This window comes from Echeneis naucrates, chromosome 13 (genome assembly GCF_900963305.1).
Source record: "Echeneis naucrates chromosome 13, fEcheNa1.1, whole genome shotgun sequence".
NCBI classification, from domain to species: Eukaryota; Metazoa; Chordata; class Actinopteri; order Carangiformes; family Echeneidae; genus Echeneis; species Echeneis naucrates.
The window spans coordinates 20491-42697 of record NC_042523.1 but is presented as its reverse complement, the minus strand read 5'-3'; positions in this window follow the sequence as shown (position 1 = coordinate 42697).

Sequence of the window (22207 nt, the reverse complement as noted above, 5' to 3'; positions counted from 1 at the left end):
CCATGTTCTGTATCTCTGAGCTTAAGCCTAACAAGGAGCTGTGGTCACAGACACAGAAATACACACAGACACACAAAGACACATTCCACTCTCCTGCTTCATGTAGACAAATGACATGACATGTGACAATCGTATTTTGATAAACAATCTGCCATTCATTCACCCAAATCCTCAAGAATAACCAGCCACTTAATTATCAGTTATATCATGCCATTCCATTTATATATCCAATCTCACCTGTTTCACCTAGTTTATCCTTTGACTAGCACCTGTATATAATGAGCACGTTTTATTTCCCTTTTTTTAAATTAATAAAAAACCCCATAAATCAGGCCATTGTTACACTCCTTCCTTCAGTAATTGTTCTTAAGTCAATCCACAGTAAAGAACATTCCTTCTAGATTGAGATTTGATAAGAGGCAACACTATACACAATCCAAGGCACAACAAATTGGTGCCCCGTGTGAGGCTATTGTGAAAAACTTTTATTAATTACTGTAAAGTGATGGAGTGATGTCTCGTAAATGTGCCGTTGTTGCCACAGATGAGTGTTGATGTCTTATCTGAAAATTTGCACTTTGGTCAGATTGGCTGAACCTGAGTGGAGCATTGATGAGGCAATGTCTGGGCTATAATAATTGATTCAAGTTGCTGGATTCGGACAGAAATCAGCGAAGGTTGATGCCCAAACCGCAAAGGAATTGTCAGAGTGAACAGTTCATGTCAAGTTGAATTAACTGTACAATAGGGAAGTATTGGCAATTAGGTGATTAAAAAACTGTCTGGCTGTGCCAGGGTTTGATATCACCTCTGTGGGATAGTACCAGTTTGCGAGGTTCCAATGGTTTTCTACGCCCCAGAATCAACAATTGTTTGAGCCACTGTATACTTGAATGCTTAAGAGCTGTTCACGCTGCGCCAGGGCTCGATACCCCATCTGTGTGGATAGGATCAGTTGTGAAGTTCCAATAACTCCTAAGCCTCAGAATTGAGAAGCTTGGTTAAACTCAACCGATTTTACCAGAATATTTGTGAGAGACGGTGTAATTAAGACCTGTGTACTGTGCTTTTTACCAGAGCTGAGAACGTGCATTGAACGCTACAGGACAAGTGGCGCTCAGGATATTTTCCTCTGTTCCTCCAAATAGGATACAGAGCGAAATCGCTAGGAAATAAGGAAATTATTCCGTATATTGTCTGCACCCAGCCCGTGTGCATTTTGCGGCCGTGGTCTTGTTTCATTCGCGGTTTGTACTCGACAGATCTGTGCCTCACTCAGGCTGCGTAGGCTTTAGGGTTAGGGGTTAGGGTTAGGCAAAGAGGCTCAAACAGGCCACACCCTCCACTTAAATACACTTCCCCTTCCTGGATTTCTTCCTCTACTTCTCACTATAGTCTGTCTTTCTTAAGTGCTCCCCCTGCTGGGCCCTCAGCTACTATTACTTCTTCTAACCCAAATCCACTGACTGGATCTTACTGCCTTATCCAACATTTCCTTCACTATTTTCCTCACCCTCTGTCCCCTTCCTCCTAACTCCCTCAGTAAAGCAACAACAGATCTGGCTACAAACCCTCTACATCCTACTTCCACTGGACAAATCCTAACCTTCCATCCTCGCTGCTCAGCATCCTTACCCAGATCTGCATACCTGAGGTTTTTCCTTTCATAAGCGTCTTCAACTGAATTCTCCCGCGGCACAGTCAGCTCTATGAAATATACTTTCTTTCTACTCCTAGACCACAAAATTATATCAGGCCTTAGCTTTGTGCAGGCTATTTCCTGGGGAATAACAAGCTTTCCTCCTAAATCTGCCTGCATCTCCCAGTCACTAGCATCCTCTAAGCTGCCCTTCTTCCTTATTATCTTATTAACTTTCCCTCCTTCCTGCACAAACTGTATTGCAACTCTCTTTGTCTTAGACCCTCCTAAAATTGCCTGCCTCCGTATATCTTCAATGCCTACAGCTTTTTAAAACCTGGTTTATGTTGCCACGTATATCGGCCTTGTGAGGGACTAACCTTACAACCGGACAAGATGTGCTTTAGCGTTGCAGTAACACAACAAACATAACGGGTCTCCATTTACCCAGAGTTTTAGGTTCTGGGGAGTTGGCAATACATCATATGTTGCCCCTATCAAAAATCTAATACTACTTTCCTCCATACTCCACAGCTCTTTCCAACTAAGTTTTTTCTTCTTGACACCTTCCCAGTTCAACCACTGTCCCTGCTTAGCCTGAGCCACTGCCCTTGCACATCTCAATATTTCCTCCTGTCTACGAACCTGCTCTACAACTAGCTTCCTCTTCTCTTTGGGACCTGCTCTACTCCACACCGGTTTGCCTGGGCCAAGCCCCAAGCCTCCCCGGCCTATCTGTACATTACCCACAATCTCTGTATGCCTAAGAGTTGTTTTCTCTTCCTGCACTGCCATTCTTGGATTTCATTTTCTTCCCTTGGTTGGGTTTGGAACCACCTTCTTAACAACCACATCTTTACTCCCAGATAACTGGAGCTCTGTCCTAACCTTAGTACATTTAAACTCCTCCACTAGACTAGATACTGGGAGCTGAAGTATGCCTTTCCCATACAGTGCCACAGTGTTTAAACATCTCGGAACACCGAGCCACTTCCTAACGTAAAAGCTTACTAGTCTTTCCATTTTCTCTGCAGCAGATATTGGAATCTCATATACTGACAGTGGCCACATCAACCTAGGAAATAATCCACACTACAAACACCACAGCTTCAACTTTCCTGGAAGTCCTGAATTTATCTATTGTATCCAGTCCCTCAGCAACATCCTTCCTAAACTGCACTACCTGTTCTCCGTCATGCAAATCTGCCTTGTACCACCTACCTAGGCTCTTTACTGGTTTTTTCCTAATTATTGGAATTGCCTCTTCATCCATTACAAACTCTCGATCACTTAATCTTCCTCTACTTATTGAGATACTTCTAGACTTACTAGGCTTGATTCTCATACTAGCCCACTTTAAGTTTTTACTAAGCCTTTCAAGTATTCTTTTCATACATGACACCATTGTGGCTATCAACGTCATGTTGTCCATATATGCCCTAACTGGTGTAAGGTGCATCCCATCCTGCCGCCTCTCTCCACCTACAACCCACCTAGAAGCTCTAATAATTACCTCCATTGCCATTGTGAATGCTAATGGAGAAATTGTACACCCTGCCATAATACCTATTTCTAGCCTCTGCCAACCTGTTGTAAAGTTTGCTGTACTGAAACATAGTCTGATATCCTGAAAATATCTTCTTACTAAATTGACAACTGCTCCAGGCACTCTTAAATAATCAAATGTCTCCCAAATAAGGCTATGTGGCACTGATCCAAATGCATTTGCTAAGTCCAAGAATAGCACATGTAAATCTCTTTTCTCACTCTTGGCTGCCTGAATTTGATGCCAGATCATGCCAGTGTGCTCTAAACACGCTGCGAAACCTGGTATTCCTGCCTTCTGTACTGAAGTATCTATTAAGCTATTCCTTTCTAAATAACTAGCTAGTCTTTGTGCAACTACACTAAAGAAAATCTTCCCCGCTACAGTCAGGAGAGAGATCATACGGAACTGACTCAGCTCTGAAGACTCCTTCTCCTTAGGAATAAGAACATCTCCTGCCCTACGCCATGCTCTGGGAATAGACTGTTTCTTCCAAACTATTTTTAATTGCCTCCACAAAAACTTTAGGATATCAGGTGTGCTTTTATAGACCCGGTAGGGGACTCTATTTGGCCCTGGGGCCGAAGAAGCCTTTGCACGCCTGACTACCTCCTCTACCTCCTTCCACCTAGGTGGTCTAACATCCATTTCTCGATCTATCTCCCCTAATGGTGGCATGTCAGGTGGAAGTCCTACTACTCTATTCTGCTCAGAATCTGAATATGTATTTCTCAGGTACTCTTCTTGTACTGCTTCACCCAGTGTTCACTGGTGTCTTGGACTGGGATTCACAGCCAGCTAAACTCTTTCTGACATTTCATCCAAGGAACAGGCAGGAGTTGTGACTGGATCATATTTAATGCCAGAAATTGTGAAACTGAAACAAATACAAAAAGGATAAATTACCACAAGGTAAATAATACAAGTTTATGTAGCCTGCTAACGGAGGTAGCGGATCTAACACAGATCTACGGCAGAGTCCGCGATTATATCTCGCTCGTTAATTAACAAATTATAAAAACTACAAAATGGTTTACAATGTACTAACGGTAAATAATGTTCACTTACTCATATTGCCACCACAAAGGGACAAAACAACGTGAGGAAGGAAAAATTTCTCCCGCTACGGAGCAGGTAAAAAAAACAACAACATCCAGTGAGCCCACATCACTTCCTGTCAGAAACCATGGACGCAAAAACACATGCCTGAAATTACTGCGCCATCTAGCGGCCGGAAAATGCAACTGAATGAATAAAGGTACACAGTTCCATAACACTTCTACTTCTATCTTTGTTGCTTTAAGCTGCCCTCCCTTTTCCTGGTTAAACAATCCTTTAACAAACTTGAATGGGTCCCTGTAAAATGCCGTTCTTACATATTCTTTCTTTTTTCTCTTTTTCCTAAGATGTTCGGCCCTTCTGAGTACAGCTAGCCTGCTTCTCAACCCCTCTTGCAACACATTAATTCCCTCTCTCTCTTCCTCTGTAGCTCTTTTCCACTGCTTTCTTAATTGTCTTCTTTCTTTAACTAATTTCTCAATTTCTCTTTGCCATCTAGACTTAGCTACCTGTACTCTTTCAACCCTCTTTCTATCTTGCACCCCAAATCTTTCAACACCATAAGAGTAAATTATGTCTCCCATTTTCTCTAATCTATCACTTGCGTCTCCTCCTAGTCTACTCAGAATTATTGACAAGTCCCTGTTGACTGTCTCCCATTCTTTGCTACTATTTGCCCTCGGCCATCTAACTCTAGCTTTCCGCTTTCTCTCTCTAACTGACCTGCTCACCTCAATGTCAGCTGCATCCCTTCTTATAACCTCCTCCTCCACCCTCCACCTCTGTGGCTGTGTTGTCAATATCCTTTGAACTGTGGTTCGAAGGATATCAGTGCGAGTGGCCCCGTCCCTCTAGCACACCGTATGGCTGAGCAGGGTCAAAAAAGACACAATGCTCTTTGTGCGTCTTGACCTTTTGACCCATTGCCTCTGAATGGCCTTCACTCGGGAACACGGGTAGCTATCGGCATGGGGCCGACAAGCACTCAAAGGGTTAGGGCCCCACCGCATATGTGAGAACCGGGTCCGTAGCCTTTATGCTAATACAACTCCACTTCCATGTTTTCATCCTTATTATTTCTGAATAGATGGAATTGTGCAGGTGAGAAATTGTCCCGCCTCCATATTTACATCTATGCCAACGGGGCAACCTAACCACAAACTTTTGCCAGACAAATGTATGGGAGTTAGGAACAATTCCCCAACCTCAGCTAAACAGTGTTCCGAAAAAAAAAAAAAAAAAAATCTCTTCCGGCCAAGAGCTCCTCCTCGTTTTTGCTCTTTGGCAGCAGGGTGGGGGATGGGCAACTTAACTCATCAAAGTGCCCTATCTCGTCCATAGAAGAAGCGAGTGGTGAAAAAAAGGACATCCTTGGAAAGCTCTCAGAGTGCTCTACCATATATGTGAATTTCTGAAGCAAAGTCTTTAACGGAAAGAGATATAAGAAGGGGACCTGTACATTATGAAAAGCCAGGTCAAGCCGAGTGCGGGCACGCATGAGCCGCCAAATGGGGAAATCGCCAGAGCCGCAGAGGCCCATATCTCAGCCGTGCAAGCCCACAGAGACGCACAGCTGGCACCATCGGAACACCCTCAGAGCCCTCTACCACATATCCAGAGCCGCAGCCCTGGGGCCATCCCTTCACCAGCTCCCTAACCACTAACTTCATGCCAGCCAAACATATGGGAGTTTGGAACAATTCCCCAACCTCAGTTAAACACGTTCAAAAATGCCCCTGGACCCCCGGGGACCCGGGTTGAGCCACTTCCCATGGGGCCAGGGCTGTGAAAATTTAGCTCAGCCATTGGGGGCGCGCCCAAAGCCGGGTGCAAGTGGCCCCATCCCTCTAGCCTGCCGTATGGCAGAGCAAAGCCAAAAAAGACACATTACTCTTTGTGCACCTCAACCTTTTGACCCCTGGACTTTAAACAGCCGTAACTCAGGAACACGGGCAGCTATCGGCATGGGGCCAGTGGCTCCTCAAAGGGCTCGCGGGGCCCTACTGCATATGTAAGAACCGGGTCCATAGCAACCCGTTCAGGCCCAGCCAGCTGGCCGGGGCCAGTGGCTCCTCAAAGGGCTCGCGGGGCCCGACTGCATATGTAAGAACCGGGTCCATAGCAACCCGTTCAGGCGGGGTCGCCCGGGCAGGCCCAGCCAGCTGGCCGGGGCCTGCTGACATACAAGGCCTGCAAGAGGATCCCTGCAGACTGAGCCAAACGCATCTACTCGGCCCCCGTGGGCCCCAGAGCCACGACCAGGGCTCCCTAACCACTAACTTTTTGCCAGCCCAAACATATGGGAGTGTGGAAAAATTCCCCAACCTTAGCTAAGCACGTTCAAAAATGACCCGAGTTGAGCCACTTCCCATGGGGAAGCCAGCCCCGAGCCGGGCGCAAGCGGCCCCGTCCCTCTAGCCCACCGTATGGCCGAGCAGGTCCAAAAAATATAAATCAAATCATATTTATTTGTATAGCGCCAAATCATAACCTGGCGACGTCAGGTGAAGGTGGCTCAACAGGTGTAAGGACTGATTGAATGGTAAGTTGATATATTTGCGGCTGGAAATGCTTGTTTTTCATGCCTGTGCTTCATGTAGCATGTGTTGTGTAGCATCATTTATCGACTTCCGCTGTTTTTTAATGTGTTAAAATGTCGTTTTCAGGTCATGCTAGTTTACAAGCTAATGCTAACGCTGTAGATCACAATTGGGAAACACAATTCTAATGTAGATTAGAATGTGTAATTACTTGGTTTAATTCCATATTCTCATCTATCACTTTCACACCATTGTCCATTCTGCTGCATGTGTGCCCTACTTTGTTTACAGGAGCAACAGCAGGAGCAAATCAAGGAGGAGGAGGGGCAGCTGCAGCAACAGGTGGAGGAGCAGCAGGAGCAACTCAAGGAGGAGGACGAGCAGCTGCAGCAACAGGGGGAGGAGCAGCAGGAGCAGCAGAAGGAGGTGGAGGAGCAGCAGCAGGTGAAGAAACAGCAGGAGCAACATGAGGAGGAAGAGCAGCTGCAGCAACAGGGGGAGGAGCAGCAGGAGCAACTCATAGAGGAGCAGCAGGAGCAACTCATAGAGGAGTAGGAGCAGCAGAAGGAGGTGGAAGAGCAGCAGCAGGTTAAGAAGCAGCAGGAGCAACATGAGGAGGAAGAGCAGCTGCAGCAACATGAGGAGGAGCAGCAGCAGCAGGAGCAACACAAGGAGGAGGAGGAGCAGCAGAAGGAGCAGGGGGACGAGAGCGAGGACAAGCAGCTGACAGGCACCTCCAACTGTGTCACTGCATGGGAGTCACCTGGTCACTCCTTCCTCTCTTCCCCCTGCTTCACACCTTGGGCCACTCCCGAAAGAATAAGCAGTTCCCCGTCCAACAGTTGTCAGGACAGTCAGGACACCATTTGGAGGGACAGCTGTATTGAATGGGAGCCACAATTTAGCTCCTTCCTCTCTTCCTCTTCCTTTACAACTTGGGACAGTTCAGAGTGATTCACAGTGTTTTTCAGTGTTTGCAGAGCTTATTTAGGGTGACGGTTAACCCTAGCATTGAAATGTCAAAAAAGAAATAAATGTTTGCTAAAATCATGTCATTTGTATGTTTTTCAATGGATCATATCGTAGATGAGAATACGGGCATCTCGTAGATGAGAATGTGGAATAGTCGACTTTCTCATGCGTCTCTATGCCCCGCCCGCTGTGACAACTTCCTGTCCCTCCCCTATAATTAGTGCTTCTCGCCGCCACTTCTGGCATTGGACTGCTCAACATTTGGAAACATCCAGAGACAAACTTGATGGTAAGTTGATGTTTTTGCGGCTAGAAACGCTCGCCTCTCATCGCTGTGCTTCATGCAACATGTGTTTGTTAGTGTTTACCGACTGCCGCTGCCTTTTAACCTGTTCGCTCACATTTGGTTAGGACGCCAGCGTCCCAAACTAATTAACGTATGAAAGGCGTCGTTCTTAACACAGTTTCAGCTACATGCACAAAAATTTTGACGTTTCTTGGTGCTCCGGTTTTCTCATAGTTACTGAAAATATCTCGGGCAGTAAAAGACGACGGCAAGCCAACAGCTTGGTCTCATTTTTAAGCTGAGGATGTGCCCAACAATAATCCACGGTTTTTATCCATCGTGTCCAGTTAATTGGACGTTTTAACCCTTTCCCGCCTGTGCTAATGCCAATTAAAAGGCCCGTCAGACTGCGCATCTATTACGCGCAGGCAGCCTCTCCTGTCAATCAAAGTCACGATGAAAAAACGTTTTCCATCCAATAGCAGAGGCCCTGAGGTTTCCTCTGACGTATAACAATCTCTGATTGGGCCGTTTTTTCACTTCAAATAAGGGCTGCGTAACGGGACCAGAGCCGCACAGGACATACACACGGTGACGCACACAGTGAGACGGCCGCCTGCAACCAGCTGGTCCCTTTTTTTACTCTCCATTCCGTGTCAACAAGTAAACAATGGACATTGCGACTAAAAGTGTGTTTTTACTGCCGCAAGTTTTAATGTAATTATGAAATTAATAATTAAAAATTTCAAATACATGAAATTTCATAGATTCATATTTAATCTTTAATTAAAGATTAATTAAACCCTAACCCTCTTAACGGTTAATTTCAGCCATCCCTGATAGTTGTGGGTTTACGTCTGGGGTTATAAAGCTTCAAAATAACATAAAACAGGCAAAAATAGGTCAAATTCGTGCTTGGATAGGTTTTGGACACCATATATTCAGCCCTATAAATGCAATTTTCAAATGAAATTTTACTTCTGCAACTGGTGTTCCTAAAAGCAGTCATATCAGTGACTGGCCCCAAAAGGTTCTGTTTAAAAAAATCTATATATCAGTGAAATCTAACCCTAACCCTAGTTTTTCCAAAGGACCTATTTTTTTAGGGAATGACTCAATTCAATATGTCAATAGTCAATAGATATGTAGATGTAAAGGTACAGATGTCTTCTTTCATTTAAGCCATCAGCCATAGTTCTGGGATTGGTACTTCTGTAGTTATAACGCATTATTTGCAGTGATATGAAAACAGTCGGAAATTGCCAAAAGGGCCTCTGCGTCAAGAGGTTAATATGTTAAGTGTCGTTTTTTTGGCCATGCTAGTTTATGAGCTAACGGTAATGCTGTAGATCAGAATTGGGTAACACGTGGTCTGATATGTAGATCAGCATTTGGAAAAATTCAGTTTAAATTCATATGCTTATTTATTTCATGGCTCTCTGCAGGTCAAACATATGACAGCTGGCTTTAAGCAAGATGGTGAGTAGGTGTGTGTATGTGTGGGAAAAAAAAAAGAAGAAAAAAAAGCAGCAGCTCCTGAATTTTGCTCCCATTCCTATTGCACACAGCCGCATAAACTGTGCGCTCTGTGCTACCGCACATATAGCAACCTGAAGCAGCACTTGAACATCAGTCACACCATCCCAAATACGGACGAGTTTGCCCTCCTAATGAAATATGGCAATGCAAGGTAGGAGTTGACTCTCTTATTGTATTTTCTTTTTTTAGTATCTCTTGTTTAGCATAAATACAATTGAATATGTTTGAATGTGAAATCGTCAAAATGCACTCCATTCATCTAATAGCATCCATGGGATGGCTCTTTTCCTACAACAGAACCAGTGTACATTGGGATTGCAGCATCTGTGATAAGAGAGGGTTTGTCCGCCTGGACAAGCACTTAATTCACACCCACTTGATCACATCCACCGAGGCAAGCGCGTGCAGCTAATCAATGTGTGTGACACGCAAAATCTTTTGGTCAATGGCAATACTAAAATGTTTCTCTAATTTCAACAGGAAAGGGAGGAGCTTATCATCCAGGCCAAACGTTTGGCAATTGCAAAAAAATTTACTATTCTGCGCGAGTCAGACCCGTATCCGCCGCTAGTGCCAACCCTGGGAATGTTCACGGATTCAGGTATGGCGGGCCTTTTTCTTTTTTTTTTTTTTTAATTTAATTTTATTTCCTTTATTTATTCTTTTTTCGCTTGTTTGCAATTGCGTCCATATACAATTGACTGTTCTCGACTAACAGATGGCGAGGCACCGTTGGACATGTGCCAGCCCGAGGTACAAGTAGACCACCCGAGAAGCTCAACTCCCATACATTCCCATTCATACAGTGAAGGCGTGTTCACACACGAAGGCATCTGTTCAAACCTTGCATCGGATGAGAGTGATGCCACCCGGCAGCCCCACGCATCGTCATCATTTGTTTGTCGGCCTTGCCCCGACAGAACTTCCTTCATCATTTCTCCTTCAGTGGCTCCAGTGCTTCCCCACACTCCACACTCGACAAGCATGATGCCCGCAATGGCCGCCCCGACTCACACCTCGCGCCCGACGAGCATGATCCCCGCAGCGGCCGAACTGACTCCCATGGAAACGTCAACGGCATTGGACGCCCAGGCTGTGTCCTCGACGAACCTCTGCCTTGGCGACAACCTGGACAGGGATTCAGCATCTCAATTGTCCAGTTCCTCCAGCCGAGCCAACTGCAGCTCCAACTGCATGGCCAGGCACAGTTATGAGGAGTTGGCCAGCAGGGTTGCCATACTTGAGTGCACGCTGATGGAAAGACAGCCTACCTCAAGGGCAAGGGCTACATGCCAACGACTACAAAGAATATGATGATTAATGTGGGACTTTTCTACAAACACATCAGTCACTCTTTCCTTGAGAAAAGTAAGCTGAAGTCAGAAGATATAAGGAGGGTGCTCTATGAGTTCAAGAGGTTAAAATCAGAGATCCACAGCCATGTTGTCGTCCGTCAACAGCAGGTCAAGCGCAAGAAGACGGGTAATTAATTTTATTTATTCATTTATTTAACACGTCTTTCTAAAGGTCCAATGGTTCAAGACAATTATTAAACCCATCTGTGTCTCTTCTCCTACTCTTATCTCCATAGAAGAGAAGCTGAACTCGACCCAAGAGGTGGAGTTCTTGATTACTGCAAAGAGGAGGATTCCAGAAATTTTAGCCAAGCTTCCACAGACGGGTGGGCCACAGAACGGGCATGCAATGCTGATGGGCTACATCATGGGATACCTCTACATAATCAGTGGGCACAGGTCCGTGGTCCTGACCAATATGCTCCGGGATCATGTGGTCAACGCCGACAGGTGGATGGAGGGAAAGCGCTTCCAGATCCTAGTGAGTACAATTGCTCATCACCTCTAAACATAGAATTATCCATGTTCCATCTTCCAACTTGAATGCCTTTTTGCCATGTGGGCGATTTAACAAAAAAGTTCCTTTTTTCTTTTGTTCATTCATTCCTCAACGAGGTCAACGAGCACAAGACGGCCAAAAGCTTTGGGCAGGCCTCCTTGGTCCTCAATAGCACAGAGTAGTCGTGGCTGGAACAGATCACGCAGGGCAATTGCTGCAGCGCCGCGGCGTCAGCCGAGACAAACGTTTTCCACACTACCCTTGGCGTACCCATCGTGAAGCCCGTCAACTTCCTGCACCTGGCATGGTCAGACGCCAGCTTGAAGGGCCCGGTCAACTTTAATGCAATCCGCAGCAGCGTGGCCACCCAGGTAGGCAAAACTGACACTGAGAGTCACATCGAGCCCAAGCCCAAGTCATACTTTTTTTGTATTTTACTCATCCTTTCTCTTTGTCTTCTCTGGTTCTCAGGCCGCCAAGCACCTGACGGAGAGTCAGCGGCGCAAATTGGCAAGATCCATGTGCCGTGACCCGAGCACAGCAGAAACGTTTTATGTCGCTCTACCCGAGAGGGATAACGCCTATGAGACCCGGCAGCTCCGCTTGAAGGCCCTTCACCTCGAGAACCAGAAAAGCAAGGCCCCTCCAAAGGCCCTCAGGAACAAGTTGTTTGAGATCCCCTCCGATACAGACTCCATGGAATTATTTTTAACTCTTATTTATTATATAACTTATTTATTTATTTATTAGTATTTTAATTATGATATTTCCTATTTATTAATTTTTTATATATAAAAATATTTTTAATCCCCCAATTATTAAATTACTAGTTTTTTAATAAAAAATATATTAAAAAAAAAAAAAAAAAAAAAAAAAAAATCGGGTTAAGAATGAAATTAAGGTTAAGATTAGGTGTGAGGGTGTTTTGGCCATCCCCGTAAGGGGATGGCCTATGCACTGGCCATCAGCAGGTCGCCTCCCAGTTCCCATCCGAAATTTGTTTTTTAAATTAAAATAAATCAAATAATAAAACATAATGAACCCCAAAATAAACAAAAATAGGCCTGTGTGCACTGTCGCGACGTTTCGACTCTGTTTGGTCTTCCTCAGGCTAAGTGCACATGATGTTCCCCAAAAGAAAAGAAAAGAAATGAGAGTATGAGCCAGGCTTGGCCTTATATACTCTCTTCAGTTCCGCCCACTCTGTTTTAACTGTTCTTAGAGTTTTTAGTTTGTTTTAGATTTTGTTTTAAATTAACCTCAATCATGAATAGATTTTTTTAGTAAGACCCATTTTATTCCAATTGTAATTGTTTTAATGATGTTTTTAATGCTGTTTTTTTAATAAAGATTTTAATCCATATTTATTTAAAGGTAAGTATTTGTTATTTTTGTTTTTTTCAGGTAAGTTCCAGGTAAGTAATTCAGGTAAGTATATTTTTTCTTCCACAGGTATCCAGGTAAGTATTGTTTTATTAATTTTTTGTTTTAGCTTTTTTTCAGGTGAGTCCCCAGGTGAGTATTTAGCCACCAAGTTACTGTTTTTAATAAAGATGTTTTTATATAATTCTTCTTCCACTGGTATCCAGGTAAGTATTATTTTATTAATTTTTTATTTTAGCTGTTTTTTAGGTGAGTCCCCAGGTGAGTATTTAGTCACCAAGTTACTGTTTTTTTTAATAAAGATATTTTTTAATCCATTGTGTTTGTCCAATTATTAATTTAGTTAATCATAATTCCCCTCTTTCATTCCTTCCTGCTCTTTCCTTTCCATCCCACTGTTCTTCCTTAATATCCTTCCTTCCTTTTCATTTCTTTCTCCCCCCCCTCACCTTTCCCCATACTCCTATCCTTCCTCTAGTCTGTCTCGGCACTGAATGGTATGTAATATATTGTCCAAATTGGCCTCACGGGGTCCACAACCTCCCGGGGCACGACAAAAAACTTCACGGGATAACCCACAAACCCGGAGCAAATAATTTAGACCAGACAGGGATACCAGGGTCAAGGTAAGGTCTAGGGTTAGGGTTAGGGTTTGGATAGAATATAGAAATTAGAGTAGGTTAGGGCTAGCTGATTTATTATGTGTGTGTGTGTGTATATTTGTATAAACTGAGTAGGATAAAATAAAATTAATTTTGGTGAATGTATATAAATGCTAATGGGGGGTAGCGGTAGGACTCCAAAATCTCCAAAGCCACAGGGAACAAAATGGTGGTGGCGATGGAAAGAGAACCTGTTGTGGGGTATGAGGCATTGGAGTAGGGGTTGTGAATAAATTTCCTATTTCTATAATGGTGAGAATGTTGTAATGATGGTGTGGGTCTATGATCGGAAAATTTTGCTCTGGTGAGAATGGACTGGAGGTTTCTGTGCTTCCTGTATGCCGAAATGACTCTGTGGCTGTGGAAAGCCGGGTGTCGTAACTGGAGAGTCGAGAAATTGTTTTTGATAATACGGTGTAGGGCTGTGATTCTATGTGAAAATGTAGAAACAAAGGGGATAAGGTGAGGTGACGGAGGAAGAGAGTGATGAGGGTGTGTGTATACGGTGTGATGGGGGGCCGTCTCCAGAGATAGGGGGGTGAGGGTTGGGATTCGGGTACAGAGAGGACTGGTTAGGATAAGAAGGGGGAGGAAGGTGGTTGGGGTGAAAGGAGGGAGAGGCCTGTAGGTTAGGGTTAGGGTGGGGGGGTGGAAGAGGATACAGACCCAGATTAGGGTAGGGGAATGAGAGGTTAGGGTTAGGAGAGGTTAGGGTTAAAAGGTTAGGGTTAGGATTATGAACGGAGATGATTTGAGAAATGAAAGAAGATGTGCAGGGTGGGGAGGGGTTAAGGTTAGGAGAAGGAGCAGATTGGGGGATGGGGTTAAGTTTAGGAGTAAAAAGAGGGAAATAACAACTTTGGTCAGGGTGAGAGGCGGAGACAGGGTTAAGGTTAGAGGTGGAACAAGGGGAGTGGTTGTGATCAGGGTAGAAAGAAGGGGAGTGTGAAATCCGGGTTTGTTGCGAAGGTGTGCAGGGAGGCGGCTCCTGAGAGGGGACCTGGAAAGGATGAGGGGAAGTGGACGGAGAGCGAGTGGGAGCGAGAGAGGCCAAGGTGTCGTATTTGATACGACGGAGAAAACGTTTGGAGTAGCCTCTATGTTGGAGGCTACGGAAAAGAATGCTGGTGGCCTTATGAAAATCTAGGATGTCAGAACTGAGGCGGAAAAAACGGATGATTTGAGATTTGATGGTGCCTTTAAATGTATGTTTAGGATGGTAACTGGCTTTATGGAGTAGAGCGTGTGTGTCCGTAGGTTTGAAGTATACTTTAGTCTGCAAGGATTTGTGAGTAGTGTTGAAAGGCCTGAAAAAAACTGTGGTGTCTAGGAAATTGATGTGTGAGTCATTGATTGTGTATTTAACTGAGATGGGTTAGGGTTAGGGTTAGGGTAGGGGAATTGCACCCGTCTCCATTTGGAGGCGGGGAGTGCACACTCCATCCACCCTTCTCTGTTGGACCACCCCCTATTCCGGTCCCAGGCTGGCTCACGGGTCCACTGGCGGCCTCGTTTGCCCCGCTGGACCAGTGTCCAACCTTCCTCCAAGAAAGGACCCATTAATCGAGGGTACCTTTCTTTTTTAGTGATTTTTTAACTTATGTATTTATGTATTTATTTATTTATATATTTATTTATTTATTTATTTATTATATTATTTATTTATTTATTAAAATAAAAAATAAAAATTGTTTAATGAACTAAAGAAGGTGTGCTTAAAAAAACAAGAAAGGACGACGTTTCGACCTTAATAGGTCTTCTTCAGGTCTAAAAAACTAAAAAAATAAAAAAAGCACACAAAAAACTGTCTTAAATGAATGGCTGGCTGATGTGTTCTCTTCAAAAGTCTAGCCGATAATGACTTTTCCTTTCTAAGTGTCTCCCTTTTGTACCCTCTGTTTTCCATGTTATTTTGTCTTTTCGCTTTTCGCTTTATTTTATCTTTCGGTTTTATCCTTCGTACTTTTTTTCTTTTCTTCCCTTTCTTTTAATATTAACCCTATAATCCCCAAATAAAATAAAATAAAATAAAATAAAATAAAATAAAATAAAATAATTCTTGTTAGGGTTAGGGTTAGGGTTAGGGTTGGGTTAGGGTTAAGTGTTTGGGTTAAACTAAGGTGCACTGGCCTACTGACCTGCGGGAAGGTGGTGGAGCGGATAGGGGAGCTGACCTCCACTCGAGAGACCCGGGTTCGAACCCCAGACAGAGCAAGTCAGCAGAGCAAGAAGAGGAGCCTGTCGAGAGAAATTTAACAAGTTTACTGGGATGGGTCCTAATTGAGGTTAAGGTAAGTGGATACCATCCCAGTCTACATCACACGGATCTCGGTGTGGAAATTAAAAAATAAAATATAAAGGAATACAAAAAGAATCTTTAATGATATTCTATTTTAACATAAGACAGGAGGTGTAAAATAATATTTTCTAAGTAAGTGCTAAGAGTGTTAGTAAAAAGTGCTAAAAAATACAACCAAACAATAAAATTAAGTGCTATAAAATAGGGGAAATTTTCCAAAACCATAAAAGCATGCAGATAAGTGCTATAATATACTAAAATCCACAAAACATGCAAAAGGTTAATAAAAGAATAGAATAGTCTCCTGTATGTTGATAAGAATTTTTATTGGTCTCAGGGGGAGTCGAACCCTAGACTGCTAGAGGCAGAGTAGGGTTTTTAGCTGGTGAGCTATGGTGGGTTCGAGGTTTTGTGGGGGATCCGTGTGATGGTAAAAAGTACAGGCACAGGCCTGAGAAGACCGTGTCGGGAGGAAGAGATAGAGGGTTCCCGGCACGGTGGTCCAGGCCCGTGGGGTCAATGTCCTCACTCTCCTGCTCTGCTCCAAAGTCCTAAGAAGAGAAAGGGGGGACAAAAAAAAGGGGAAAAAATAATAAAGAGAGGAGGAGGTTAAGGTTAGGAATGGAAGAGGAGGGAGGTTAAGGTTAGGGTTAGGGAAAGGGCAAAGGTTAGGGTTAGGATTGGGAGAAGGAAGGGGGTTAAGGTTAGGATTGGGGAGAGGGGTAAGGTTAAGGTTAGGGAATGCATAAAAAGGTCCGGGTTAGGTTGTACTGGTAAGTCGTAAGTTTGTCCAGGTTGTTTGTGTTGTTTATTGTAAATTTAGTAGCTGGCACCAGTTGGTAAAGATAGCCATAGCAGTGTCTTTTGTCCAGTGTATGTTGTCCTTTTCCGTCTTAAAAGTGTCGTGGGGAATCTCTGTGAGAAATGGAAAGTAAGTAGCCATGGTATTGTTAATTAACTTGAGGTTGTTTTGTTGAGTCGGGGTGAGCTGGGGTGAGTAGTTAAGTAGTGGAAAGTAAATGTCAGCGTTGGGGAAGGTCGACTTAGCTTGTCGGAAGAGGGCCTTCAACTGCTTAAGGGTGGTCTGTCTGGGGTCCTGATCCCTATTGTTAATACCAATGGAAAAGATGAGAGTTGTTACCGTAGGTTGAGGGATGGTCTTCTCACAGATTTTCCAGAAATGGTAAGTGTTGGCTCCGGGGTAACTGTCCATTTGTAGCATAGGGTTGTTGTGTCCAGGGATGCGGTTTATGTTGGAGTCTCCCAAGATGGCTATTGGTTTTTTACATCTGAATTGCCAGTCTTGGATTTTTCTACTGGGACGAGGGTTAGGGTTAGGGTTAGGGTTAGGTTAGGGTTGGGGTTAGGTTAGGGTTGTGGGTTGTATTAAATTAAGGTGCACTGGCCTACTGAAATGCGGGAGGATGGTGAAGTAGGGAGGAGCGCTGCCTTCCACTCGGGGGAGCAGGGTTCGGACCCCAGGCAGAGCACCCGTATGGAGAGAGGAACCTGTAGAAGAGATTTTTTAACAAGTTCACTGGGATGGGGTCCTTCAAGAGGTTAAAGGTGAGTAGGTAGCATCCCAGTCTTCATCGCTCGGATCCAATTCTAGATTTAATAAGATTAGGAGATATAGAATAAAGGAATAATAAAAATAAAAATATAAAAAAAAGGTTAATATAAATAAAATTACTAATACATAAGTGCTGTAATGTAAGTGCTATAGAATGATAAAATAATTAAATGAAGTGCTAAAAACAAGGGGTCATGCAAAATATAATAAGTGCTATAAAATTAAATAGAAAACCATGCAAAACATAAGTGCTGTAAAAAAAGTTTTATTAAAATATTAAGAAAACATGCAAATAAGTGCGATAAAATAAGTAGTAAACATGCTAAGAATTTAAAAAAAATTTTTTTAATTTGTAATAAAGAAAAAAAAAATAAAATAAAAGTAAATCTCCTGTATTAAAATAAAAGAATTTTTTTTGAAAAATATTTTCGTCCTCATGGGGAATCGAACCCTGGGTGGCTAGGGGCCGAGCAAGGTTTTAAAGCTGTGAGCTAGTTCAGGGTCGAAATATTGTAGGATCCGTGCGATGGAAAAATTACAGGCACTGACCTGGGAAGATCGTGTCGGGAGGGGGAGGCCTCCCGGCTCGGTGGTCCCAAGTCTGTGGAGTAAAAACTCTTCACTCTCTAAATCTGTTGAAAGTTATGGTATTTTATTTAGTGGTTCAGTATTGAGAAAGAGGTAGAAGGATGGGTCCAGACAGGTTTAACGGGTTGGTATGCTCAGTCGACCTTCCCTAATATGAAAAAAAGAGGAAACTGAAGGTTATGGGGGGGGGGGGGGTTAGGGTTAGGGTTAGGGTTTAGGGTTAGGTTGTGAAAAAGGGAGGGGTCATCCCCGTGAGGGGATGACCCCAATGCACGCGCCATAACCGGGGGCCCCCCGGTCTCCTCCCCAAAAATGTGTTTATTATTTATTTATTTGAAATTAAATTAAATTAAATAATAACAAAAATCAACAAATTCCCCTTAAAAAGAAAAAAAACATAATAGGCCTTGTTCATGCACCGCCTCGCAACGTTTCGACCAAGGATGTGGTCTTCATCAGGCTTTGGGTGCATGTGAAAACAAAAAGAAACAGAAAAGAAATGAGGGAGAGAATGCTCCTCTCTGACTTATATAGTGTGTCTCTGGATCCGCCCCTTTTTTTTTTTTGGTTTCACAGAGAAAGTTTTAGTTTAACTTCAAATTGTTGTTTCTTGTTTCTTTCTGGTTTTTTTTGATTCTTTTTATTTATTTAGCTGTATCCAATGTTTTTAAATTGTCCCAAATAAAGTTTTTTATTTCTTGTGCCTCAATTATGAATTTAATTGTATGAAATTATTATTATTGTTATTTTTTAAAAAAATTTTTTAAATTTTTCAATGATATGATTTTTAATCCAAAGGTAAGTATATATGTTTTTATTATGTTTCACAGATGGTGTTTTAATTATAAAGGTAAGTATTTATGATTTTGATCCACAGGTAATTCCAATTATTTATTTATTTATTTATTTATGTCCCAGGTAAGTATTTATTTTCTTTCAGGTATTTATTTTTCAGGTAAGTATTAATTTTTCAGGTAAGTATTATATATTTTTTTTAGGTAAGTATATTATTTTTCAGATATGTAATAATTATGAATTATAATGTTCTTTTTAACTTGTTTTCCTTCCTATTCCTTCCCTTCTCTCCCACTTCATCATCCTTGACATTCTTCCTTCCTTCCTTCCTGTACCTCCTTCCCGTAACCTCCTTGCCTTTCACTTATACTTCCTACCCTTCCTTTTTCTTAGCCTCGGCACTAACTGGCTACTGTAAATATGACTGTGCCTCAACGGGGACCTCCATAACCCGTGGGCGAATGAGCTTCGACGGGGCAAATCATCCCGGAGCATAATAATAAAGAAGAGTTTTGCCTAGTTAGCGGGTCTCCAAATCAGGTTAGGGTTAGGGTTGTAGGATCTAGGGTTAGGGTTAGGGTTAGGGTTAGGGTTGGGGTTAAGGTATGTGTCAGAATTATAGTGGTTAAGGTTAGGGTTAGGTTTAGGTTTAATCAAATTAGTAATAGATTTTAGTTTTATAGTCCAAATTAGGTTTTAATTTCAGGGTCATAGGTCAAATTAGGTCCAAATTAGGGTTAGGGTTTTAGATTATACTTTAAATTATGCTAGAATTTTCATAATTGGGCTTATTAAATTTGGTTTTTGGGAATAATTTATAGTGTTCAATTGGTTTTATAATTTTGGGAGTGATATATGGTTTGGAGACCAAGGGGCCTGGTCCGCCAGGCTCCGGCTGAGTTAGGTTGTGAAAAAGGGAGGGGTCATCCCCGTGAGGGGATGACCCCAATGCACGCGCCATAACCGGGGGCCCCCCGGTCTCCTCCCCAAAAATGTGTTTATTATTTATTTATTTGAAATTAAATTAAATTAAATAATAACAAAAATCAACAAATTCCCCTTAAAAAGAAAAAAAACATAATAGGCCTTGTTCATGCACCGCCTCGCAACGTTTCGACCAAGGATGTGGTCTTCATCAGGCTTTGGGTGCATGTGAAAACAAAAAGAAACAGAAAAGAAATGAGGGAGAGAATGCTCCTCTCTGACTTATATAGTGTGTCTCTGGATCCGCCCCTTTTTTTTTTTTTGGTTTCACAGAGAAAGTTTTAGTTTAACTTCAAATTGTTGTTTCTTGTTTCTTTCTGGTTTTTTTTGATTCTTTTTATTTATTTAGCTGTATCCAATGTTTTTAAATTGTCCCAAATAAAGTTTTTTATTTCTTGTGCCTCAATTATGAATTTAATTGTATGAAATTATTATTATTGTTATTTTTTAAAAAAATTTTTTTAAATTTTTCAATGATATGATTTTTAATCCAAAGGTAAGTATATATGTTTTTATTATGTTTCACAGATGGTGTTTTAATTATAAAGGTAAGTATTTATGATTTTGATCCACAGGTAATTCCAATTATTTATTTATTTATTTATTTATGTCCCAGGTAAGTATTTATTTTCTTTCAGGTATTTATTTTTCAGGTAAGTATTAATTTTTCAGGTAAGTATTATATATTTTTTTTAGGTAAGTATATTATTTTTCAGATATGTAATAATTATGAATTATAATGTTCTTTTTAACTTGTTTTCCTTCCTATTCCTTCCCTTCTCTCCCACTTCATCATCCTTGACATTCTTCCTTCCTTCCTTCCTGTACCTCCTTCCCGTAACCTCCTTGCCTTTCACTTATACTTCCTACCCTTCCTTTTTCTTAGCCTCGGCACTAACTGGCTACTGTAAATATGACTGTGCCTCAACGGGGACCTCCATAACCCGTGGGCGAATGAGCTTCGACGGGGCAAATCATCCCGGAGCATAATAATAAAGAAGAGTTTTGCCTAGTTAGCGGGTCTCCAAATCAGGTTAGGGTTAGGGTTGTAGGATCTAGGGTTAGGGTTAGGGTTAGGGTTGGGGTTAAGGTATGTGTCAGAATTATAGTGGTTAAGGTTAGGGTTAGGGTTAGGGTTAGGGTTAGGGGTTAGGGTTAGGGTTAGGGTTAGGGTTAGGGTTAGGGGTTAGGGTTAGGGTTAGGGTTAGGGTTAGGAATAGGGATGATTACCACGATTAGACATTTGAGGATTAGACATTCTTGAATAACTTTTGATAGGAAGGTGATAGAGACACGAAACCAAGCTCTATCCCCACTAATTCGGGTACGCCCTTTCCAACGGTACCACCCCCGAGTCCGTAGGAGCTTCCGTTCGGGAGATACGTCACTTCCCGTTACGACAAGGTCATATCTCGGGAACGGAAGGTCGTAGAGACACGGGACCAGGACCAGCGCGTTCAGCGCCCCCGAATTATGTCTGACGGACGCCACCCCCGAGCGTCTAGGACGTTCGGTTCCGGAGTTACAGACGATTAGACGTTCCCATTGCGAACGAATGGGATACGAGCGTAAGGAAAATTTGACAAAGTGCGGAGGCCAAAATCCACCAGATAGAAAGTGGTTAGGAGCACGTTTCGGACCATTTGGAGTCATTTGGTACCTATTTTGAAGTGTCGTTTTCGAAAAAGTGTTGGGGTTATAACTAGTTAGGGTTAGTAACTAGAGCCAAATTAGGGTTAGGGTTAGGGTTATGGCGCGAGTTAAGGTTAGGGTTAGGGTTATGGCGCGGGTTAGGGTTAGGGTTAGGGTTAGGGTTAGGGTTGGGGTTGGGTTAGGGTTATGGTTTGTGTTAAATTAGGATGCACTGGCCTACTGAAATGCGGGAGGATGGTGAAGTGGGGAGGAGCGCTGCCTTCCACTCGGGGGAGCAGGGTTCGGACCCTAGGCAGAGCACCCGTATGAAGAGAGGAACCTGTAGAAGAGATTTTTAACAAGTTCACTGGGATGATGTCCTGCAAAGGTTAAAGGTGAGTAGGTAGCATCCCAGTCTTCATCGCTCGGATCCAAAACTAGATTTACTAAGAATAATAATCTATTTTAAGTTTAAATTTAATTTAGGAGATATAAAATAAAAAAGTAATAATATAATAGATAGAAATATAAAAAGGTTAATATAAATGAAATTGCTAATAAGTGCTGTAATATAAGTGCTATGATAAAATAATTAAATGAAGTGCTAAAAACAAGGGGTCATGCAAGATATAACAAGTGCTGTAAAATTGAATCAAAACCATGCAAAACATAAGTGCTGTAAAAGAGTTTTATTAAAATATTAAAAAAACATGCAAATAAGTGCATAAAATAAATAGTAAACATGCTAAGAATTTATAAACAAATATATTTGTAATAAAGAAAAATAAATTTAAATAAATCTCCTTTATAAAAAAATAAAAAAAAAAAAAAAAAATTTTTTTGAAAAGTATTTACG